Source organism: Neophocaena asiaeorientalis, unplaced genomic scaffold (assembly GCF_003031525.2).
Source record: "Neophocaena asiaeorientalis asiaeorientalis breed wild unplaced genomic scaffold, Neophocaena_asiaeorientalis_V1.1 scaffold49, whole genome shotgun sequence".
Taxonomy (NCBI): Eukaryota; Metazoa; Chordata; class Mammalia; order Artiodactyla; family Phocoenidae; genus Neophocaena; species Neophocaena asiaeorientalis.
Genome location: NW_020172456.1, coordinates 2,323,725 through 2,347,212, shown reverse-complemented (window position 1 = coordinate 2,347,212; position 23,488 = coordinate 2,323,725). Strand labels below are relative to the sequence as shown.

Here is a 23,488-nt window from a genome sequence, read left to right as displayed (position 1 = left end):
GATTCCTCCTCCCACAGGGCGGGAGGGAGAGGGAAGAGAGAGGTCAGGAGCCTTACACCTCTAATGGGGCTCCCTCCACGTGCTTGCCTGAAACTTAGTGAAAGGAGGCTTACCTGCAGCACTTACCCTCGGAAGGGGAGGTAGCTTTAAATTTGCTGTAAGAACCTTTTGTGCCCATTAAATCCTGCTAACATTTACACCTGACCTTGTATAGGGACACAGGCTGCTTCGGGCTTGAATATGGGCTGACAATTTCAGCATTACTGAAATCTGCATTTAGAGGGAGGAGTCATGTGCTGTCTACCTTTAGAATTATGGCACATGGTAGGGTATTTTGGGGGAAAATGGACTCCACTTCTGACCAGTGGGTATTGGTCAGAGGAGCAGAATGAGGAGTTCAGGGAAGGTGATGGCTATTTATAATCATTCCATTGAACTTGGGAAAGACATCTTTGGCATCAGCTAACTCAAACCTCTAATGTACACATGTGGAACTGGAGGCCCAGAGCAGGGTGTTACTTCTTCAGGCACCCCCCAGCCCCCTGCAGGTCTTGGCAGATCGCAGACTTGGTCTTGGACATCCAGATCTTGCCCAATCTCATGTTCTTTGCACTTTATACTTGGTTGTCTCCCTTTTTGTCCACTTGCAACCTGGATAAGCACCAAGTTGGATAGAAAGTAGAACCAAAGATGCCTGTGCAGCTTCTCCCCATGGTCCGCGCCCTCTGGTGCAAGCCCTGAGGCTGTGATGCTGCCTGGGTGGGCTTGGGAAACACAGAGGAGGAGAGAAGGGCAATAGAGCCTTCTCCCTGGGATTCCTTTACTTATTTAACCCATCAACCAAAGAGTTATTAATTCAACAAATATTTGGACTTTGCACTCCCCAGTGGAGGAGAGTGTAGACCCTCCAAAGGAATCAGTAGATTGCTTGGGAGTTTCAACTCTTAAGCTATTGAGCAACCGCTGGTTTTGAGGATAACCACGCTCCCAGCTTAGTGAGAGTATGATAACTCAGCAAGCATTTTAAAGCTCTTCTTGCTTTGCAAGGGGAACTGTAGCCGCGTCTGACTCTTTAGTTATATTCTCTGAAACCTGGGACTATTCTGGCCAAATCAGGACATATGTTCACCATTCTTCCAATCACCTGTTATTTTAACCAACGTTAACTGAGCCTGCTGTGTGCCAGGTCCTGCGTCAGGCTCAGGCTCAGAGGATATAAAGGGAAATAAGACTCGATCTCTGCCCTGCAGTTGCTCACAGTCTACTGGGGGGACCAGACGTGAAATCTCCAGTTGCAGAAGATCAGTGTGTTTTCATTCTAGCTCTGGCCCCTGACAGCAGCTAACTCCTAGCCAGGAGGATCAGGGTGGGTGGGGCGTGCGTAGTGGGCAGGAGCCCTGCGTGGGAGGGGCTGCTAACCCCGCCTGGGGGGTGGGGGTACATGCCTAGAAGGCCTGGAGTTGCCTTTTCTAATTGTGTTGCTGTTCCTTTTGCACGTTTGGTGTCTGTCAAGCTGGCGTGGACGCTTTTCAGGGGGTTTTAATGCATTCTGTCCCTCAGATCCCCTTTTACTGCTTTTGTTTGTCATCATGGAATATTTGCCTGAGCGTATTCTGCACGGAGGAGGAGGGAAATTGAATCCTTGCTGTCTTGGTGACTGGCTTTCTCAGAGTTTGTGATAATTTCTGCAGGAGCATGAGCTGCATTTAATGTGCTCTGGTTGGGTCATCTAAGGACCAGGCCTGTGGAGCAGGGAGACCAGAGTCTGCTACTGAATCTAGCACCTCCTTTTCAGTTTTCTGCATACCCAGATCTTTCTGAGTACTGCATTGCAAACCTACACAACTTGCTGCGGTGGCCCTGACCCCAAAGTCTTTCTGATTCAGAGAGAGTTACACAGCAGGAGGCTCTTGGGCCTTGGTGTGGGCTGGGGAAAACCTTGGTGGGGTCCACTCCCATTAGTGGGGACCCTGGGGGAAAATGTGTGCCTTGAGCTTCCCCAGGAGATTGGGCCCACTGTGCGGTGGCTTCTCTGTAGTTCCCAGGCAGACCACACAAATGCCAAGCTGTCTTCCTGGTTGCTCTGGACTTCTCAGTGACCTATGGACCATGGCCAATAACAGTACCCACTTTGCCATGCCTGCATACCTTTTATATTTCTAAAAACATGTGAAATATATAAGACCTAAAAAAAAGTATAAAAAATAATTTAGTGATCACCCTTACACTCCCTGCTCAATTTCAGAAAAGATACCTTACCCATATAATTGTAGACCCCTAGGTATTTCTTCCCTGATTCCAGTCTTCCTCCTGTGTAACCAGTTGTCATTCCCATACACTTCTTTTTTTTTTTCTCGCGGTACGTGGGCCTCTCACGGCTGTGGTCTCTCCTGTTGCGGAGCACAGGCTCCGGACGCACAGGCCGAGCGGCCACGGCTCACGGACCCAGCCGCTCCGCGGCATGTGGGATCCTCCCAGACCGGGGCACGAACCCGTGTCCCCTGCATCGGCAGGCGGACTCTCAACCACTGTGCCACCAGGGAAGCCCCTCCCATGCACTTCTTTATACCCAACTATTTATGTATTGGTATGATATTTTTCATTTTATTGACTCTTTTTCCTTTACTTGGTTTTGTTCTAAGCAAACATATCTGTGAAATTGCAGGTTTGATAGACTAGCTTGCTTTTTTGGGGTCTAATGCATATGCAAGTAAGACGTGTTCTGGGTACCACCCAAAATTGCCTCTTGTACCACTTTTTTTTTTTTTTTTTTTTTTACACTGGTGCCAGGTCACACTTAGAGAAACACAGACTGCACCATCAGTAGCAGATGCTGGGCCAGACTCTGGCTTGCGCCCTCCATTGCCTCGGTCTTTCCCCTGCTGGGTTTGGCTCCTCTTTTTCTAGCTTTCCTCTTCCCCTCGCTCACCCTGTTTATCTCCTGGGGCTGCTTCGGGCTTGAAGCTATGTGATGGGCTGATATTTGTTCCTGCTGCTCAGAAGTAGTGATCCCTTTCCAAAGGCCACAGCTGAAACAAAACAAAATCAGAAAAAAACCCAAACCCCCCCCAACAAAATCAGCCCCTAGGTTTCCGGTGATGGGAGGCTGTTGCCTGTGCTGGGCGTCTCTCATCCTGATCAGCACGATTATCACCATTAGCCAGTTCCTCATTTGCAGTGTCTGCAGCTCCCTTGCCTACGTGGGCTGCCTTGACACTCAGAGCTGGCTTTCTGCTGCTGCAGATCTGCTCTCCAATTGCCCCTGCCACCTGGTTCTGAGGAGTGGCCAGAGGAAAGCAGAGGGGCCTGCTCCCCAGAGATGGTGCTGTGCTGAGGGTTTAGCCTGCATGTAATGGGGCAGGAGCTGGAGAAACCCCAACTGCAGTCTGTCTTTGCTCATCTCAGATTCCATCCCAGACTAACCATGGCTGGGCTTCTCACTGCTGATTGCTTTTTCCACTGAAAACCTCCCTGCAGTTTCCTTTCTTGTCCTGGACTGGGTGCTTTCACCATGACCAAGGTCTTTCTACCTCTGCAGGGAAATGGAATGAAGCTGCGTGATGGGGGGTTAGGAGTAGGCAAAAGCTAGGACTTCCTTACCGCTAAGGTTCTTTAGTACTGGACTGGGTTACCAAGGACAGATGTGAAATCTGTATCTGGAAGGGCAGCTTTCCAGAAACAACAGAGACTCTGTTGTGGAGCTCACGGATGGTTTCTAACCTGTCAGATGGGGAGCCTTAAAAGTACAGATTCTTAGATTCTATGCTCTAAAATTTGTTTTCAGTGATTCTGGGGTAAGGCCTGGAGAACCCATTTTTTAAAATGGGCTCCCCAGATGGGCTTCTTTTTTTTTTCCCCAGGTGGGCTTCTGATGCTAAGAGCAAGTGTTTACATTGACTGAACACCACGGGACAGGCATTGTGCTGAGAGCTCTCTCTGTATTATCTCCTTTAACTTCACAATGACCTCGACGTAGATGCTATCATTGTCATCCCTATTTTACAGATGGACAAACTGAAGCACAGATGAAGTGACTTGTCCAAGGGCGTACAGCTAGTAAGCAGGTATATTAGTTTCCTGTGATTGTTGTGACAAATGGCCACAAGTTAGGTGGCCAATGACAACAGAATTTTATTCTCTTACAGTTCTAGAGGCCAGAACAATGAAAACAAAGTGCTGACAGGGCCACACTCCTTCTGGAGGTTCTAGGGAAGAATCCTTCCTTGCTGCTTCTGGTGGCTCCAGGCATTCCTCGTGGCTGCATCACTCCAATATCTGCCTCTGTCTTCTCTTTTCTTTTCTTCTGAGGACACTTGTTATTGGATTTAGGGCCTATCTGGGCAATCCAGGGTGTTCTTATCTCAAGATTCTTAACTTAATTAAATCTATGAAGACCCTTTATTCCAATTAAGGTTACAATCATAGGTTCTGGGGGTAATAAGACATGGGCATATCTTTTGGGTGCCACCATTCAACCCACTGTAGGGTCTTGGATTTAATCCCAGATAGGTGGCCCCTGAGCCTCTGCCTATAACCACTCAACTTCCTGGCTCTGTCTCCTGGACTGGATGAGCTTCTAGGCTTCCTATAGGCCAGCAGTCGAGGCATGGATTAACTTGCTGTATCAGAGAGTTGACAAACCAGTATTTTCCTCTACCTCTCTCCTATCGCCTCGACCCTCCACCATTTCTCCTGAAACCCTTTGGGCTGTTCATCTCAGATGCAGAAATTCTCGCACCTTGATGTGCTTGGGAGGTGAGGCCGTAGGGACTATGAGGCCACACTCATACTGGCTTGGGCGAGATGCATTTTTCTTGCCTCAGTGGCCACGTCTCCAAAATGGGAATCGCTGGAATAGCAGGGGTAGATGGAAGGCCATAATACAACAAAGTTGTTGGAAGGAATCTGCAGCTGTAAGGGTGGTGGAGGCGGTTGTTAACAACACTGCTAATCTAACAGCCTATTTTGATTTCCCGCTTCTCACTGTCTTGGCCCCAAGCAGCTATTTTCTACCAAATTAAAATCCACTCAGCTCCTTTCCTGTTCCTGAATAAAACGACCCTCAAAGCTCTTTCCTGTTACAGCAAGACTTTTTAATAGACTTTTCCTTGTAGAACCGTGAGACATATGTCCAATTAGCAGAATAACTTCACTTAAATATACAAATAAACTGTTGACAGATAATGGCAGGACATATGTGAAGCTAATTTAAGGCAGCATGGTTTGGGAGCTGGGGCACTGCCCCCTCCCACCCCAGTCTGTCTCCAGGCCTCTCCTTCCCTCCAGTTTCTTGCTTTTGGGATGGCTCTTCATGCCCCACACTCTATAGGATGAAGAGGGATGTCTCCATGCTGTGCCCGGTCACAGCCCAGAGTACCTGGGCCACTCACCATTCATACAGTCAATTGTGCAGCAAATATTTTTGAGCACTTACTATGAGCCAGGTACTGTGTGAGGTGCTGGGTGTACAATGGTCTATTCTTGAGGGGATAGGAGATCATTAGCAATTGGTGGCACTCACAAGAGTGTCTGGTCCAGGAGGGCAGAGACTCGATCTGTTTTTCTTGCTGCTGTATCCTTAGCACTTGGAACAGTGCTTGGCACACAACGGGCTCAGTGAATACTTTTTAGTGACTCAATGGGGTAAGTAAACAAGATAATGTCAGCTCTTGCTGAGTTCCCTAAAAGAGATAAAACGTGGTCACGGGATAAAGAGTGACGGAAGCTGGGCTTTGGAAAAGCTCTCTTACATGGGTTTTTCAGTTGAAACTGAAAAGTGATGAAAAAACCGGCAAGTGAAGAGCTGGGAGAATATTGTTAGAGGAAGAGGCAGGGCAGGCTATGTAATTTACAGGGCCCAGTGCAAAATGACAATGCAGGGCTGTGGCTGGGTGGGAAGTCAATTTCCCCTTCTTGTGGCCCTGCTGCCCCAACCCGCAGTGGATGGGAAGCTCCCAAGGGATTGCAGCCTCTGTGCTGGGATGTGCTCAGGCTCTGGACTGGGCATGAGTGAGAAGTCCTGCTGAGTCACCTGCTGAACTTGTCGTGGTAAGCCTAGACCCCGATCCTTCCTATGCCTGTACCCAGGCCCCCAGTAGGGACGAAGGGCAATGGAAGAATGTAGACACCTCCCACCAACATGACCTGTTTGCCATGCTGGGTGGAGAGCAGCTGTAATTGTGGGGAGGCTGGATGGGGCCAGGGTACTGGGCTTGGGTGAGGAATGGGCAGCTGAGAACCCACCAGGGAGGTGGGACTGTGTGTGTGCTGAGTCCCCCAGTGCATGCTCCATAGTCCCATTCGGCTTCACTTGAAAAACACAAATTCAAAGATAAAATTAAGAATTTCGAGACAGCTACTCTGTATTAGCTTCCTATTGCTGCTGTAACAAACTACTATAAACTTAGTGGCTGGACTTCCCTGGTGGTGCAGTGGTTAAGAATCCACCTGCTAATGCAGGGGACAAGGGTTCGATCCCTGGCCCGGGAAGATCCCACATGCTGCAGAGCAGCCAAGCCTGTGTGCTAGAACTACTGAGCCCACGCACCACAACTACTGAAGCCCGCGCGCCCTAGAGCCTGTGCTCCACAACAGGAGAAGCCACCGCAATGAGAAGCCCGCGCACCGCAACGAAGAGTAGCCCCTGCTCACCACAACTAGGGAAAGCCCGTGCACAGCAACGAGGACCCAACGCAGCCAAAAAAAAACAGAACTTAGTGGCTTATAACAAGATAGATTTATTCTTTTACAGCTCTGGAGGTCAGAAGTCTAAAATGGTTCTCACTGGACTAAAATGAACGTGCCAGCAGGGCTTTATTCCTTCTGGGGGCTCTAGGGGAGAATTCATTTCCTTGTCTTTTCTAGCTTTTATTGGCCACCTGCATTCCTTGGCTCAAAGCACCTTTTTTCCATCTTCAGAGCCAACAATGTCTGGCCAGGTCCTCATGCTGCTACCTCTCTGGTTTCTTCTTGTCCCCCCCTATTGCACTTGAAAGAACCATTGTGATTATACTGGACCCCCCTGGATCACCTGAGCTAATCTGTCTCAAGGTCAGCTCATCAGTAACCTCAATTTCTTCTGCAGCCTTAATTCTCCTTTGCCATGTAAGGTAACATATTCACAGGTTCCAGGGATTAGGGTCGTGGACATCTTTGTTAGGGGGGTATTATTCTGTCTTCCGCATTAAACCACAAGTGTGGAGCCTTTCTGAGTGCAGGGTGCAGTCTCACTGCACTGGTCACATGTCGGTGAAGCTGGCCCTGGGAAGAGGAGGCTACAAGCCTAAAAGTCCCGAGATGGGAACAAGCACAGCTTGTTCAAGGACCCGAAAGGAGGCTGGCGTGATAGACTAGAGTGGATGACAGGGCATGTGGTACAAAATGAATCAAGAGAGGCTGGCGTGGGTCGAGCACACAGGGCCTCCTAGGCCACAGTGAAAGGTTAGGAACAGCAGGTAGGGATCTGCCTTAAATCTGAAAAAAACAAGCAAACAAACAAAAAACCACCCCCCCCCCGAAAAACCCAACTCCATATAAAAAATTTCAACTATAATTAAAAAGTAGAGAGAATAATAAGGTGAACCCTATACCTGGCACCTAGATCTAAAATATGTTGCCATAATTCTTTCATTTATTTATTTATATTTTTTGCTGAAGAATTTTAAATTATAGAAATCATGGCATTTCAACTGTAATTTCAACATGCATTTCTAACAACTGACATTTTTATAAGTATTGACGTCATTATCACAATGAATGAAATTAACAAGAATTCTTTAACTTCATCAACTTCCTGTGTATATTCAGTTGTCCCTCAAATACCCTGCCTGTTGATCTTCATGTCGTACCTGAGCTTTGCACCTTTTCTTCTTCTGAGGTTAGAATGAGTCTTCCTTCTCTGTATCTCTTAGGATTTTGTTTTTTGTTCCTTCCCACTCCTGTCCCACACCCAGGCCTGTAGCCTGAACAGGGTTGAGGGGAACGGAAGGGAAACAGGCTGGATGGATATGTTATTCTGCTTGTGGCCTAATGTTTCTCTCTCTCTCTCTCTCTCTTTTTTTTTTTTTTGCTTGTAATTGCCATTCCAGAAATGCCCTCACTCTTCTAGCCACAGAGCAACTGTTGAGAACAAATTAATTATGCATCTTCTCAGTGTGTGTGATTAAGGGGCAGATGGAGGGAAGGGTTCTCTTCAGTTTTTCTGGCAACTAGGTTCCCAAATGGATGCTTTCCAGACCAAAGAATGCGTGTCCTGGGCTCCCGTGGGCATCTGGGTTTGTCTCTGTAGTGGCAGGCTTGCTCACTGGCAGGCAGAGTCAGAAGTTGTCAGTAATAATATTATTAATCCCTTAAATTTGCAGCATATTTGCTGTTTGCTGAGGGCTTGCGCACTCACATCAGCTCATTTGATGGGATTTCAGGGATGCTGGAACAACTTTCTTTGCTTAATACCTCCCTAAATCATTGCTGATGCTTGTAATTCCACCATTAGAGATTAATTCTTTTGGCCCCAAACTGTTCCCTATTAAAATGCAAGTAGCCTTGGCAGCTGTGTAGCATGTTTTATTCATAAAGCTTTCTCAGCCACTAGTGGCTGCCCTCCCCAAATGCCCCCTCCCGCAACTTTCTTTTTAGGATGGGCTTCTCTGAAACAGAACCTATGTTTGGAGTCTTTCTCATTCCAAAGAGAGAACTCTGCTCTCAGCTAGTTGCTGAAGCTGGGAAAACAGACAGAAACTCATGCCAAGGTGTCAGTGACTGATAATAATTTTCTGTGTTACCATCTCTAGGGAGTATTTGTATTTTAAGTGGAAATTTCTGGGAGCACAGTGCTTAGTACAAAGGAACCTGTACCCCTTCATCCTATTATGTCAGTGGCTTTGACCTTAGATCTCCCTTTTATTGGGCTCCCTTAGAGAGGCAGAGGAGAGAGAGGGCCAGCACAACCAGTTCACGTAACTACGATTAAGCGTTGGCTTGGAATGTCGTCCATTGTGGGTCGGGGAGAAAGTGGAGCTGACCACATGTAACATAATGTCCATTTTGCAGAAGGAAAATGGAAGCGTAAGGACAAAATCTAGTTGGAGTGGGGCTATAATTAAAATTTTGTCTTCAGAACCCCAGTAACAGTTTTAGATTTTTAGAGTCAGAAGACACCTTAGAAACAATCTAACACTGGGAAAGCAAATGCATTTTATTTGTCAATACGAGTTGATACATAGTGGTTGAGGGGAGGGTGGAGAATGAGTGAGTCTTCACCTGAGCTCAGTGTGTTGCGGTTGATTAGTGATGTCTGATGGGTGCCATGGTAATAGAGGGGAGGCATGTATGCCGCACTTGTATTCCTGATTCTCTGCAACCTCTCATTGTACACATGGGCCAGCTGAGGTCCTGAAAGCTGGGATGATTTGTTCAGGATTATGTAAGTAGGGGTGACAAATTAGGGGCAGAATTGGCCCAGAATCCAGGTCCCTTGAATCCTGGTTCAAAACCCTTTCTTTTGAAGTATCCAGGTATTCTAAGAAGCATTTCACTGTGGTTGAAGAGCATGTGGTCTTGGAGTCAGACTGCCTGGGTTCAGGTCTCAGTTAGCTGTGTGCCCTGGGCCAAGTTATTTAACTTTTCTGAGTCATTGCTTCTTTATCTGTAAAACAGGGGATAATAATTGTGCCTACCTTATAGGGTGGTTATGGAATTAAATGAGATAAGATGTGTATAAAGTGTTTGGATTAGGGCCTATACATAGTACTTAATAAATGTTAGTAACTTAATTAAAATTTTTATTGCCTTGTCCTTCTAGATTATTGCTGGATACGGACACAAAAACTCCCCATGGTCACCCCCTCTGCAGTATCTTGCAGAGGTACCCCTCAGACACCTGCTTCTCTTCCTTCCCTATTGAACGCTCTGGGATTTTCTGTGTTTGATGTGTTCCTGGAATTTGTAATTTGGTGATGAAAAGTCCCACAGTACTAACAACCAAGTGTGAGATGGTGCTGGGCCTGTAAATGCCCACGTTTGGGGTGTCATACTTCACACTCCACAGGAGTTTGTTTTGGTTTGGGGCATCGGCAAAGCCCTGGAGGCCTGGTGGGGTTCCCTGAGGACCAGCTGCCAAAGAGTCCTCGGTGGCCGTTTTGCCTGGTCTCTCCTCTGATCGGAACATTGCTATAGCATCTCCCCAGACCATCCCTGCTCCCCTGAGCCAGTATGTGCTCCCATCCCCCAACCTAGTTTGCAGACTGGACATCAGTGCCCAGCTGGTGCCAGCCCCCTCCCCTCACACCCGCCTCTCCAGTGGGCTTAGAAAGCAGGGCCCAGGCAGAGCCTGGACCCATAACTGGGCTGGGGTCCTCTTTACGTTAGTCCAGCCACGCAGGCCCTTGTCAGTGGTCCCTTTGGGTGACCTTGAGGGGGACCCAGGGAGGCCTTGAGAGCCGGGAGGAGTCCGTGATAGTCCCGGATGTCTGGCCTGGGGTGATGGGACTTGGGGCTGACTCCTGTAGGACCATGGTCTACCCCTGCATTATTTGACTTCACCTCTTGGTAGCGTGCTCAGTTCCTCATGGAAGCAGTGCCCGGTGGCTCCTCTTGGAGTGTATAGGGGAAGGGAGCTGCAGCGGTGGGGAGGGCTCCCTGGGTGCTGTGATGGGCGTGTGGCTTCCGTTAAGTGAATCATCTGTGATTCCAGTCCTGACTGGCTGGGGGGGAAAAGCCTCTGCTCTGGATCCTCAAATAGGGGCCTTCTTAGGGTCTGCCTGTCTGTTCCTGGCAGACAAAGGGGGGAAAGGGGGCTGTGGGAAGGAGGCCATCCCCACTGAAGGACAGTCACGTCATTGCCCCTAACATTTGGAAGCTCTGTTGCTTTGGGCCTTTCATCTTGGTTCACAACCAAGTTTGGTGGCAACCTGGCCATGTCTGCGGTGGCTTCCCTGCTTTTCGTTGTCTGGGCCCAGAGCAGAGCAGATGATTAGAGCCCCAGAGCTGCAGCACGCTCAGAAGCCTAGTATTTTCTAACGGAGGTTCAGAAAAAGGGAGGATTGAGAGGCACACTGGAGATGGAGCTCTGGCTCTGCTGTTAGTTCTGGGATGGTGGGCAGCAGTCACATCATCTGGGAGAAGGTAGATGGGGAGGAGAGGAGAATGGGCCAGGCTGGGACTAGGAAGAGGTGAGGGGAGTGAGGCCTGGGTCCAGGCTGAAGAGGATTTTGACAGGTGAGAAGGAGAAAGAGATGGTGAGGTTATGGAACTGCCTGTGCAGAGGCCGGGGGGCAGGGGATGGCGCAGGACTGATCACTGTGGTTGGGGGATAGGGAGTGAGTGGGGAGGGCAAGCGATGAGTTCAGAGGGCACCTGGGTTGCATCGTGATGGGCCTGGTAGGAGCTTGGATTTCATACCAAGGGCAGAGGGGACTTCTGGAGGGTTATCATGGAAGGCTATTTCCCTTTTCCCACTGTGGCCAGTATCCTGCCCCTTCGTGACCTGCCTGCCTGGGCTGTACAGTCTTGTGGTCTTATCCTGTGTCTGTAGTGAGACACGTTATGCCTCCTGGGCCTCCCTCTTTTCCTTCTCCCAGTGGCTCCCTGATTGCAGTTTGTTTGTGTGACTGGTGTTTTCCAGGCCCCTCTGTGTGCTCATGAATTTGTCCTAATCTTGGTGTTAGCCGGCTTACTGGAATGGCTCCTGGGAGCCCAGACACGGCCAGGCGCCATGGCGGCCACGTGACCTAGTTGTGGGAAATAGCTGGGGGCGGGAGTGGGGAGGGCAACGCCGAGGGCCCATGGCCACCTGGACTTTTTCCTTCTAATTTATGAAGAATGTTTAACGGTGTTTTTGGAGGAGCAGTGGAGTCTAGCAGAAAGAGGTGGCTTTTGGAGTCAGAAGACAATGACTCAAACCTTGGATCTCCCATTTACTGGCTGAGTAACCCTAGCAAGGCCCCTAGCTTTTCTGTTAGGGGCCTTGGAGAGAATGGTAATATCCACCCGAGGGGCTCTTACCTGGATCAGGTGAGATAATGTGTGTGAAAGGTATAATGCACTTATAAAGAATTGTGCATTTACTGCCGAGGACCATTATTACAGAGCGTGTGATGAGCAAGATTTTGTTTCTCAGCGGCTTATGTCATATGCTGGTATAGTGAATCAACAATTCAAATAGAAGCTAATGATTATGGAGAAGAGTATGTGAAAATTATAAATTAGGGACCTATTTGGACTTGCATTGTGCTGACAAGTCATTTGGCATCTTAGTTTGATCCTCATTTTAATATGAAATTATTAACTGAACTTGAGTGTTAGTAAAACCTAAGATAATAGGAAACTCATACATACTGGGCATTCACAACCTTTATCATCTATTAATGAGTACTGATAAATTGAATGAAGCCAGTCTTATTTCAAAGGCTCAAGATGGATATTTATATAAAGTGTGACTAAAATATTATAATTGATTTTAAAAAGTAAAACAGTTTTTATGGCCTGGAATTAGATAGTGGTGATAGTCGCACAAGTTAGTGAATATAGTAAAAGCCACCAAATTGTATATTTTAAAATGGTGAATTTTAGGGACTTCCCTGGCGTCTAGTGGTTAAGACTCTGCGCTTCCACTGCAGGGAGCTCGGGTTCGATCCCTGGGTCAGAGAACTAAGATCCTGCATGCCGTTTGGTGCAGCCAAAAAAAAAAAAAATGGTGAATTTTATGGTGTGTGAATTATATCTCAATTAAAAAATAGAAAATTTAATTTATTAAAGCAGTAATTATAAAAAACTTAGAGGTTCAAGAAAAAAATCTATAATTTCACCAATTCAAACTTATTATGATTTTGATATGCTCTCTTCTAACCCTTTCCTATTATATCCATAGCTATCAATATAATTATCTGGTTTTCTGATTTACTATGTTATCTTTAGCATTTTCCATTTTGTTACAATAATCTTCATGGTCTTCACCTAAAATGGCTACTTAATACTGCACTGTGTGACTGTTCCATAATTTACTTAACCCTTTTTCTACTTTCAGGATGCATCTATCTATATGTTTTTCTTTTATAATTAGCACTGTGCTGAACCTCTCTGTACATAGGGTTTTTCCCTATGTCCTGGATTATTTACTTAGGAGGGATTTTTAAAGTGATATATATGAATCAAAACATTGCTGAGGGAAATTAGAGAAGACCTGATAAATGGAGAAATATATCATGTTCATGGGTTGGAAGATTCAATAATGTTAAGGTGTCTATTTTCTCCAGATAAACTATAGATTCATAACAGTCCCAATCAAAATCCCAGTGGGCTGTTTTGTAGAAATTGACAGTCCGATTCTAAAATTTATGTGAGAATGCAGAGTGTTTTAGAGTCAATTCTAGAAGATAACACTGAAAAAGAACAAAGTTGAGGACTAATACTATCTGATTTCAAGACTTACTGTAAAACTGTAGTAATAAGATAGTGTGGTATTGGTATAAAGATAGACAGACTGATCTGTGGAACAGATTAGAGGGTCCAGAAATAGACCCACACATAATATGAACAATGAATTTTATACAGTGGTGAAAAGGCAATTCAGTGTAGAAAGGTTTGTGGTATATTTATACAGTGGAATACTACTTAGTTAAAAAATAAAGAATAAATTATTGATATATGCAACAACATGATGGGTCTCAGAAAAATTATGTTGAATGAAAAAGGCTGGATAAAGAGTATGGGCTATATGATTCCACTTATATAAAACTCTAGAAAATTCTAGTCTATACTGATAGAAAGCAGATCAGTGGTTTTCTGGAGGTGGGAGGTATGTGGAGGGATGGGGCTGGAATTACCAAGGGACATCAAAGCTTTTGAGAGATGCTGGACATGTTTACAAGCTTGATTATGGTGATGGATTCATAGGCGTATACATATGTCAAAAAGTATCAGATTTTACATTTTAACTATGTACAGTGTACTGTGTCAAAATATCAATACCTCAGTGAGGCTGTTACAACAAAAAATGATGTTAATGGATTATGATCCTTTGAAAAAATTAGAAATCCACGAGTCCATACTGATATAAATAAACAAATGAATAAATTGAAATATTGGTAAAGAACTGGCTATTTATAAAATTTGGAAGGACTTTCCCATAAAACACTTAATTATAAAAAAGAAAACAAGTAACTTAAGTGAGGAAGTTAGGTGGATAACCATCTTAAGACATTATCAAAATTAACATTGTCTCTAGGGAGACAAATCAAAGTTGTGCACCACCAGGTCGTAATGAGAACAGAGCCTGTTTATAAATTGTTGGATTCAATTAGCTAACACTTTTTTAAAAAAAGAATTTTCGCATCTATGTTCACTATGAATATTGGACTATAGCTTTTTTTTCCTCTTGTATTTTCTGTCTAGTTTTGATATTGGGGTTATGCTCGTCTCATAGAATGAGTTGGGAGGTATTCTGTCTTCAGTTTTCTGGAAGGGTTTATGTGGAATTGGCAATATTTCTTCCTTAAATGTTTGATAGAATTCAACTGTGACACCGTCTCGGGTCAGAGTTTCTTTGTTTGATATACACCATTCCAGCTTTATTTTAATTGGTGTTGGCATGATTTATCCTTTTCCATCCTTTGACATTTAACCTATTTTTGTTTTAATATTTAAATGGCAATTTCTTATAGGTAGCATATATTTGAGTCTTTCTTTTTTATCCAATTTGGCAATCTCTGGCTTTTAATTTGGGTATTTAGACCATTTATATTTAAAGAGATTATTGATATGGTTAGATTTATGTCTTTCATCTTGTTATTTGTTTCTACTTGTCCAATTTATGCTTTATTCCTTGTTTCCTCTCATGCCTTCTTTTGGATTGAATATTTTTTTCATGGTTCCATTTTGTCTCCTTTGTTGGCTTATGAGCTATAATTCTTTTTATTTTAGTGATTGCATCAGTTCATAGCATAAATCTTTAACTTGTCACAGTCTACATTCAAGTGACATTATACTACTTCCTTCAGAGTATAAGAATCTTATAATCGTGTACTTTCATTTCTTTCTTTCCAGCCTTTATGCTATTGTAATACGTTTTGCTTTTCCATATGTTATAAACTCCACATTACATTGTTATTATTTTTGTTTAAGCAGTCACTTATCTTTTAAAGAGATATAGAATATAAAAAAATTCTTATATGTTTTCCTGAAGTTTCTATTTCTGGTCTCTTTTTCCTTATGTACATCCATGTTTCTCTCCAATATCATTTTCCTTCTGCCTGAAAGATGTCCTTTAACATTTCTTATAGTGTAGGGAGATGAATTCTATCAGCTTTTATATGTCTGAAAGAGGTTTTTGTTTTTTTTTTTACCTTTAGTGTTGAAAGATGTTCTTACTGGGTATATAGAATTCTGGGTTTTCTTTCAGTGCTTTTAGAGATGTTGCTCCACTAACTTCTGCTTGTATTGTTGCCAGTAGAGATCTGCTGTCATTCTTATCTTTGTTCCTTTCTCCATAATGTGTCTTTTTTCTCTGGGTACTTTCAGGATTTTCTCTTTATCACTGATTTTGAACAACTTCATTATGTAGTTTTCTTCATGTTTTTTATGCTTGGGGCTTGTTGAGATTCTTGGACCTGTTGGTTTATAGATTTTGAAAATCAAATTTGAAAAAAATTCAGTTATTATTTCTTTAAATGTTTTTTCTCCACCTCTCCCATTCCATCTCCTTTGGGGATTCCAACTACATGTTTACAAGGCTGCTTGAATTTGTCCCACAGATCGCTGATGCTCTTTTCATTAAAAAAATTTTTTTTTCCTCTGTGTGTTTCATTTTGAATAGTTTCTATTGGTAGGTCTTGAGGTTCACTAATCCTTTCTTCTACAATGTCTAATCTGCCATTTATCCCATCCAGTGTTTTTTGTTTGTTTGTTTGTTTGTTTGCGGTATGCAGGCCTCTCACTGTTGTGGCCTCTCCTGTTGCGGAGCACAGGCTCCGGACGTGCAGGCTCAGCGGCCATGGCTCACGGGCCCAGCTGCTCCGTGGCACGTGGGATCCTCCCGGACCGGGGCATGAACCCGTGTCCCCTGCATCGGCAGGCGGACTCTCAACCACTGCGCCACCAGGGAAGCCCCATCCAGTGTATTTTTCATATCAAACATTAGTGTTCACCTCTAGAAGTTTCATTTGGATCTTGCTCTCTTTTTTTATATTGCCCATGTTGCTGCTTAACTTTTTGAACATATGAAATGCAGTTATAACCGCTGTCCTCCTTTACTAATATAGGTTTCAGTTTTGGGTTGGTTTGATTGATTGATTTTTTTTTTCTCATTATGTGTTGTATTTTTCTGTTTATTTGCATGTCTGGTAAATTTTTTATTAGGTGCCAGACATTGCAGTTTTATCTTTTTGGGTACTAGATATATTTGTATTCTTATAAATATTCTTGATCACGGGCCCAGCTGCTCGGCAGCATGTGGGATCCTCCCGGACTGGGGCACGAACCCGTGTCCCCTGTGTCGGCAGGTGGACGGACTCTCAACCACTGTGCCACCAGGGAAGCCCTGAAAACAGTGATTTTTTTTTTCAAGTCTTTCTTTTAATATTTATTAGTTGGGAATGGAACAGTGTTTAGTTTGGTATATTCCCCTTAACTGAGTCAAGCCACTTCTGGGTATTATAACAAAAGTCTCAAGAATTATGAGATTTTCTGGTATGGCTGGTAGAAATAGACCTTATATGAACACTGGGTACTGTTAACCCTAGTCTTTTGTGGTTGTTATTTCTCTGGCTCAGGTAGTTTTCTTGTGTGCGTGTGCTGACCAGTACTTAGCTGAATATGTGAGATGGACCCTCTGCAGATCTTCAGAGTTCTTTCTTTGTACATCTGTCCACTCTCCAGTACTCTGTCCTGCGAACTCTAGCTACTTTGGTCTTTCTGGCCTCTCAGCTCTGTCTCTTCAGTTCAGAGAATCTCCTGTTCACTGCCTGGGTTCCCCTTCCCTGCACTGTGGCCTGGAAACCCTCAATGCTGTAAATTGGGGCAACCATAGTGTTCACCTTGTTTGTTTCCCATCTCTCAGGAACCACTCTCCTTCCTTTCCTGAGGCCCAGTGCCTTAGAAAACTTTTTTTGGTAAATCTTGTCCACTTTTTTGTTATTTCAGATGGGAAGGTAATTTTGGTCCCCATTTGGGAAGACATGTTAAGGGTGACATCAATATTTATGGCTTCGACAACTCCAAGTTTAGAGTTGCAATTTCCTAAGATGGGGAAGACTGAGGGAGGAGTAGGTTTGGTGGTGGTAGAAGTGGTGAGAAAGTCACGCTGAGTTTGAGAAGCTCATTGAACATTGGGTGATGTCAGAGAAGAAGTTGGATATGTGAGTCTGGAGTCAGGGGAGAGGTCTGGGTAGGGGATACGCATTTGTGTATCATCAGTGTGTAGACGGTATTTACCACCATGATTCTGGGTGAGATTCCCCAAGGGAGTATAGCTAGAGTATTGTATTGATCATGTTTTTTATATTCTGATGCTTTGAAACTGGGGGTACTGCTGCTCTCAAGGTTAACTAGTTCCAAGAGATAGTAAGCAACTCACCTGTGAGCATGCCTTTCATAGGCAAACCAACCAATCTGGAGCCCATACCTGCCAACCACCTCTGTTACCGAGCTGTTACACTCTGGGTCACTATCCACCTGCCTTATTCACCCCAGGGCCAAGTACCAAACAACCAGGAACATCCCCTGTGCCCCAAAGCCAAATGAAATACTTAAAACTAGCCACTCCTAAGTCTCACCCATTCTTTCCCATTGAATCCACAATAAAAGCTTTGCCCACATTTCCCCTCACGCCCTCTCTCTCCTGGCCAACTCTGGTGCTTCCCAGTGTGGCTCTGTGTGGCATGCCAACTCTCCTACTTGTAAGGAATTGTGAGTAAAAACTTCTCTCTTTATGATAGTCATTTCCATGTCTGTGTGTCTTACCATACCTTAAAACAAATTCTAGGTACCCTTACCACAAGTACAGAAATGCCAGTTCTGGCTAAGTGAAGTGCATGCATTACCTCACCTCATTTAATCTTCACAGCAGCCCTATGAGGTAGGTACTATTGTTGTCTTTCTCTTATAGATGAGCAGTCAGAAGTAAACAGAGGTTACATAACTTGCCCAAGATCACCCAATTCTGAGTGGTGAAGTTGGGATATAGACTGTGGCAATCTGATGCTGGCCCTGTGCTCTTAACCAGGATCTACCTGACAGGTAGTCAGAGGAGAGACAGAGGACACTCCCAAGGAGTGGGATTAAATTTGTGGTCAGGCTCCTTCAAAACTTTTATAAACTGCAACTTGTTTTTTTTCCCCTAAGACATGAGTTAGTTTTACTTTTTTGCTTAATTGAGAGCTTAAAGCAAAGGGTGACATCCAGAAAAGCAACCTTGGAGACCGTCCTGGCCTGATTTCTTGGGGATGAAGGAGTTGCAGTTCCATTTTTTTTTTTTTTTTGCGGTACACGGGCCTGTCACTGCTGTGGCCTCTCCCATTGCGGAGCACAGGCTCCGGACATGCAGGCTCAGCGGCCATGGCTCACGGGCCCAGCCGCTCTGCGGCATGTGGGATCTTCCCGGACCGGGGCATGAACCCGTGTCCCCTGCATTGGCAGGTGGACTGTCAACCACTGCGCCACCAGGGAAGCCCTGCAGTTCCATTTTCATGATGAAAAACACACACGTGGATCATAGCACCCTGGAAAATTGGGGAAGAGATGCTGGATTCTGCACCAAGCTGGTCCAGTCTGCATGGGAGAATCTTGTCAGCTGGACTTATCTATTTCCAGAAGATGTTGAAGAAGGGATTATTTTTTAAAATTCTCCTCTATTATTGATATAATACATATTAGTTTTAAGAAATTTGAAAAATACAGAAAAACCTATAAAGAAAAGTATTCTTTTAATCTCACTGCCCAGAGGTAACACTGTTTACATGTCAGTGCCTTTCCTTTGGGTCTTGAATCTTTGATTAGAAGAATCCGTCAAGGGGCTTGTCTGTTTTGGGGTCTGTCTGTGACCTTGTCTTTCACTGTCTCTTTCTTCCTGTGATGTGTGGGGTATGTATATGCGTCTGTCTCTTTCGTCTCTGTCTCACAGTCACACCCCGAAATCCCATTGGAGACACTGCTCAATTCTGATGGGAAGCCTCTTTGATTCGGTCTGGCTTTGGTGCCTTTCTGCCAAGTTTGGGGCTCGAGATCCCTACTCTTTGGGATTTAGACACGAGTAAAGGATTGCTCTCCTTGGGCCTTTGCTCCATCCCTCCCAATCAATAATTAATCAGTACTGAGTTGATCTTATTAGCTATTCACTGCCCGGCCCCCCAACCCCAACCCAAGCTGGCTAATGACAATGCTTTTAATTAATATGAGGCAGATTAAAACTCATTACAACAAGGTTATTGGTAATGAGATAATCATAAGGCAAGTTATTGAGCTGGGAGTGAAAACAAAGTTGGAGGAGGGGCAGAGAGACACTGCCAGCCGTTCCTGCCGTGTTTTGGCAGGAACAGAAGGGGGAGTGTGGGGACTCTGCAGTGAGGACACGCGGCAGTGACATACCCAACTAGCTCGTGAAACCAGGTGCTGGGTAAGGGCAGGACTCAGGTCCAGTGAGCAAATGGGTGGGGAGTGTTAGGGCAGTAACATGTGTTGAGAAGCAAGAGCTGGTGTATTGAATTAAGAATATGTAGTTTATGACCTGATGAATGAGGAGTGCAAGCCTCCTACATGGGGTTGGCTGGTAGCTCCCTCGGCATCCAAGCTTCCACTGGGGAAGTGAAACACAGTGGGTTGTTTTGATTGAAGGTACAGTTTAAATACACCCGCACAGAGGAAGTAGAGTCACAAGATTTATTATTACTTACAGATCCCAGAAGCAAGGATGCTCAGTGAGCTGGGGGAAGGGCAGTCCTCCATCCCAGGTACCAGCAAGCAGGAGGTGAATGCTGAAAGAGGGAGTTTGCACTAAGCGAGTAATTTCTTGAAGTTCTGAGTGGGACCTGCCTTCTGATCCCAAAGGATGGTGGAGCTGTAGGAGCTGGAGCTAGAAAGGGACGCCGGAGACCAGAGTGCCTGCTCTGTTATTCAGCATGCGTGTCTTTTGGCTTTAAAAGAGCATTTACACTTTTTGGTTAGTGGCAATGTCCCTCACCCCCATGTGACTCTGTGTGTGTCTGTATTTAATTAGAAGCTGGTTGAAGGTGACTTTGGGGCTTCTTTTGTTGAAATGTGCCATTTGCAGTAGATGCTGATTCAGCTTCATGGATGATGGTTCTGTGAGTGTATGACCCAAGGTTGTCATCAGTCTACATTTATAGCTCATGCATGGCTTGCCCTGGGGTACACAGAGTCTACAGGGGACACAACACATGCTCTGTCCCCAGTGGCTGATGTGCCAAGTAACCAGTGAGTCAGCAGTAGACCAGCCTTCCTGGGCTTGTGTGACCAGAGAGGGCTCTCTGCATTGCCCAGACAGTGTCCTGAAGGTGACCATCACTTTGTGCCAAGAGACGCCCTACCCAGGACTGGCTCAGGCCACAGGTGAGGGGCAACAGAGCCCTGGCTCTGCTCCTTGGTAGGAGGGCTTGTTAGGGTGAGGCTAATGCTTTCTGAGGGCTACCAGCAGCAGAGATAAACGCAGATGTGAATCCAGTCTAAAGAAAATGGTGGAGCAGGTCTTCAGCACCACACACACACACACACACACACACACACACACACACACACACACATGCATGTTGTTATGTTGTTCTCTCGATCTGGAATGCCCTCCTTTTTTATTCTGATCTTTTCAGGTTCAATTTCAGGGGCTAATCCTATGTATCAGCCAGGGACTAGTCATACCTGTAATTTAAATATAAAGACTTATTCACTAGGAAAAGGTAGTTAACTCCTAAAAGGAGTAAAAGAAGATTCTAAAGGTGCAGAAGTAGTAAATGCATAAAGCACCTGCTCCCTCTAGGGCTGAGGGGGTGGTGAACAAGAACAGAGCTAAAGACTTAGCTGGGGGCCTGCCACCTGCAAGGCTGGGATGCTGGGCTGCCCTGGTGATGAGACGTGATGGCGGGCATGGTTATGGGAACAGCCTGCCAGGTGGCAGAGAAATTTGTAGGAGGGTGCGACCTGGAGCTAGTGTGTAGGAGCTGCCTGCTGGTTGGTCAGAACACTTGCTGGAAGATATGGGGCCTGAGTTGGTCCACAGGAGGGGCCCATCAGGTAGTGGAGAAATTTACAGAGGGTGGGCTGGTCCATGAGGGCCACCAAAGTGGTCATCCCCAAGCCACTACCCACTGGCTGATGAGCTGAAAACAGTGCACGGGGACAATAAGGGCGCCTCCTTGTGCTGTGGCCTTGCAGTGTTCCCCAGAGCCCCCTGTTGACAAAGCCTAATAGTGACCCATCTGACAAAGGAGAAATGGCACAGGGTCTAGCACCAGTATCACAGCGCACAGCAAAGAAGCATGGATTTGCAGCTGAGAGGCCCTGTGTTCCTGAGCTGCACGCACCCTGCTTCTCCCCAGGAGCCAAGCCTCTCTAATTCCAGCCCTCTTGTTTCTCCCATCTGTGAGCTCTGTGGTCCTCAGTGTGGTCCTACTGCCACGTGTCATTCTCTGTGTGTGAGTGGCTCTGTCACATCTCCCCACGAGGTGGAGGGCGTGGGACTCAGTCAGCCCCCAGTGAATACACAGCGGTTGATGTCTTTCCTCGGAGGGGCAGAGACAATGGGGTGTGTCCTCACTCCGCCTTCCAGTCCTCTGCCTTGACCCTGCAGTGGCTTTGGTGTAAGGGCTGAGCATGCCTCCTTGGGGGAGTGGGCAGCTGGGTGCCAGGGCAGCCTCACCGGGAGCCTCTGGTGGGACCTGGCTTCCGGTCACACTGTACCTTAGGACAAATGGATTGTGGATGACTTGCTGGCTGCCTCTTATTTGGCAGGGTGGGAATTGGGGTTGATTATTTGAGCTGTAAAGAGTCATTTGTTCATAACAGCCTGGACTCATGGAGGGTGGGGAAACGCCCAGTTCCATATTTGACCATGTTTGCCTTCTTTCTCACGTCCTCAGAACGTGAGTGTGGCCTTGGACAGTAGTGACCTTCTACCATCTGACACCGGCCAGCTCAATTCCCAGTCCACCCCCCCTGCTGCCCCCATGGGCCTTTTACTCATCTAGGGAAATGTGTTCTCTCCCCACACCCGCCCTGCCTTAATTCTTAGCGTCAATTCCCTTCTCTCTGCACCCTCCTGTCAGGGAAAAAAGACTCTTCTTGGCCTAATTTGGACCAGGCGCCCGCACTCTGTTCAGGGGCATAGAGTCATGTGGACATAGGCTTCCCCAGTAGTGGGTTGGCGCGGGATGCAGAGGTGTCCAGCAGAGCCCTTGAGGGCCTAAGGACAGCTTGCGAGTGCCTGGAGTGTGGGGCATCCCTCTGCTCTAGAGGGAGTGGATAGATGGCTCCCTGGCTGCTGGGACCAGGGTGTTCAGGGCTGCAGTGTTCTCTTTTTAATTCCTAAGGTAACGGTTTTCTGTATGGTTCACTCAGCAACTAATTATGTAGGATCTTTGAACGTTTCTTCCATCTTTGTTGCCAGCGGTTATTTATCTCTTCATGTGGTTTATTGCCTCCAATACACACTTAATTGTGTCAGCATCCTTCATAGCACTTAAGAGAGTGTAAGTCCATCCTAGATATTCACTCTCCCGGTTGACTTATGGGTGGAAGAGGGTACCAGGTTCCCACAGGGCACTGGGCTCCCTTGTCTTTTGTGTGTACCCATGGCTTCATCCTGCTTCAGGAACTGTAGATCCAAGAAGGCAGGACCCTCAAAATGCCAAGACCCTCAGCTGAGCTGGGGTGATGACTGGGGATGTGTAGCCTGGGGGTGGATGGAGGCCACCTCCCACTCTGGAAGGATAGGTGGGCATCAGGCTGGAAGTTAAGGCCGGCTTGTCCTGCACAGCCTACCCTGCTGCCTACCCCACGTGCCTGATGCTCCCTGTAAAGTTCTCCTTCAGTTAACAGGAGACCCCTGCTAAAGTTTGCTGCGTTAAAGCGCTCTAGGTTTGAAGTGTTTTCTAGACCTTCCTTTGACATTTGTTAGCTATTTCTTGATAAGCAAAACATCTGAGTTTCTTATCCTTAAAGATACCAATACGTGCCTCCCTAAATTGTTGTAAGGATTAAAAAAATAATAAATATGACCATGTTTAAAAATTGTAGACCTCCAAACAAACAGATAGTATTATTAGTATGACTGAGGGGTGGGTGACAAATGCGTGAACTCAGTGTATCCTTGAATGAATCATAAGTGTAGATTAGAATTGGTTGAAAGTCTTGGACAAACGCTAGTTTCTGAGGGAGTGGGACTTGGACCAGGTAAGTTTTGAAGGAAAGGCGATCAGAAGCATCGGGCCATGTCAGGAGCCTGGCTGCAGTTTGAGATTGGAATTGCCTGCTCTGGGTACCGGGACACTGA

At 45.9% G+C, this 23,488-nt stretch overlaps 1 protein-coding gene across 15 annotated transcripts in view; it reads left to right on the top strand.

The window, feature by feature from the left end:
* Positions 1-23,488, top strand: part of ADCK1 (aarF domain containing kinase 1) — a 151,229-nt gene that overhangs the window by 16,436 nt on the left and 111,305 nt on the right. The window lies entirely within an intron of this gene.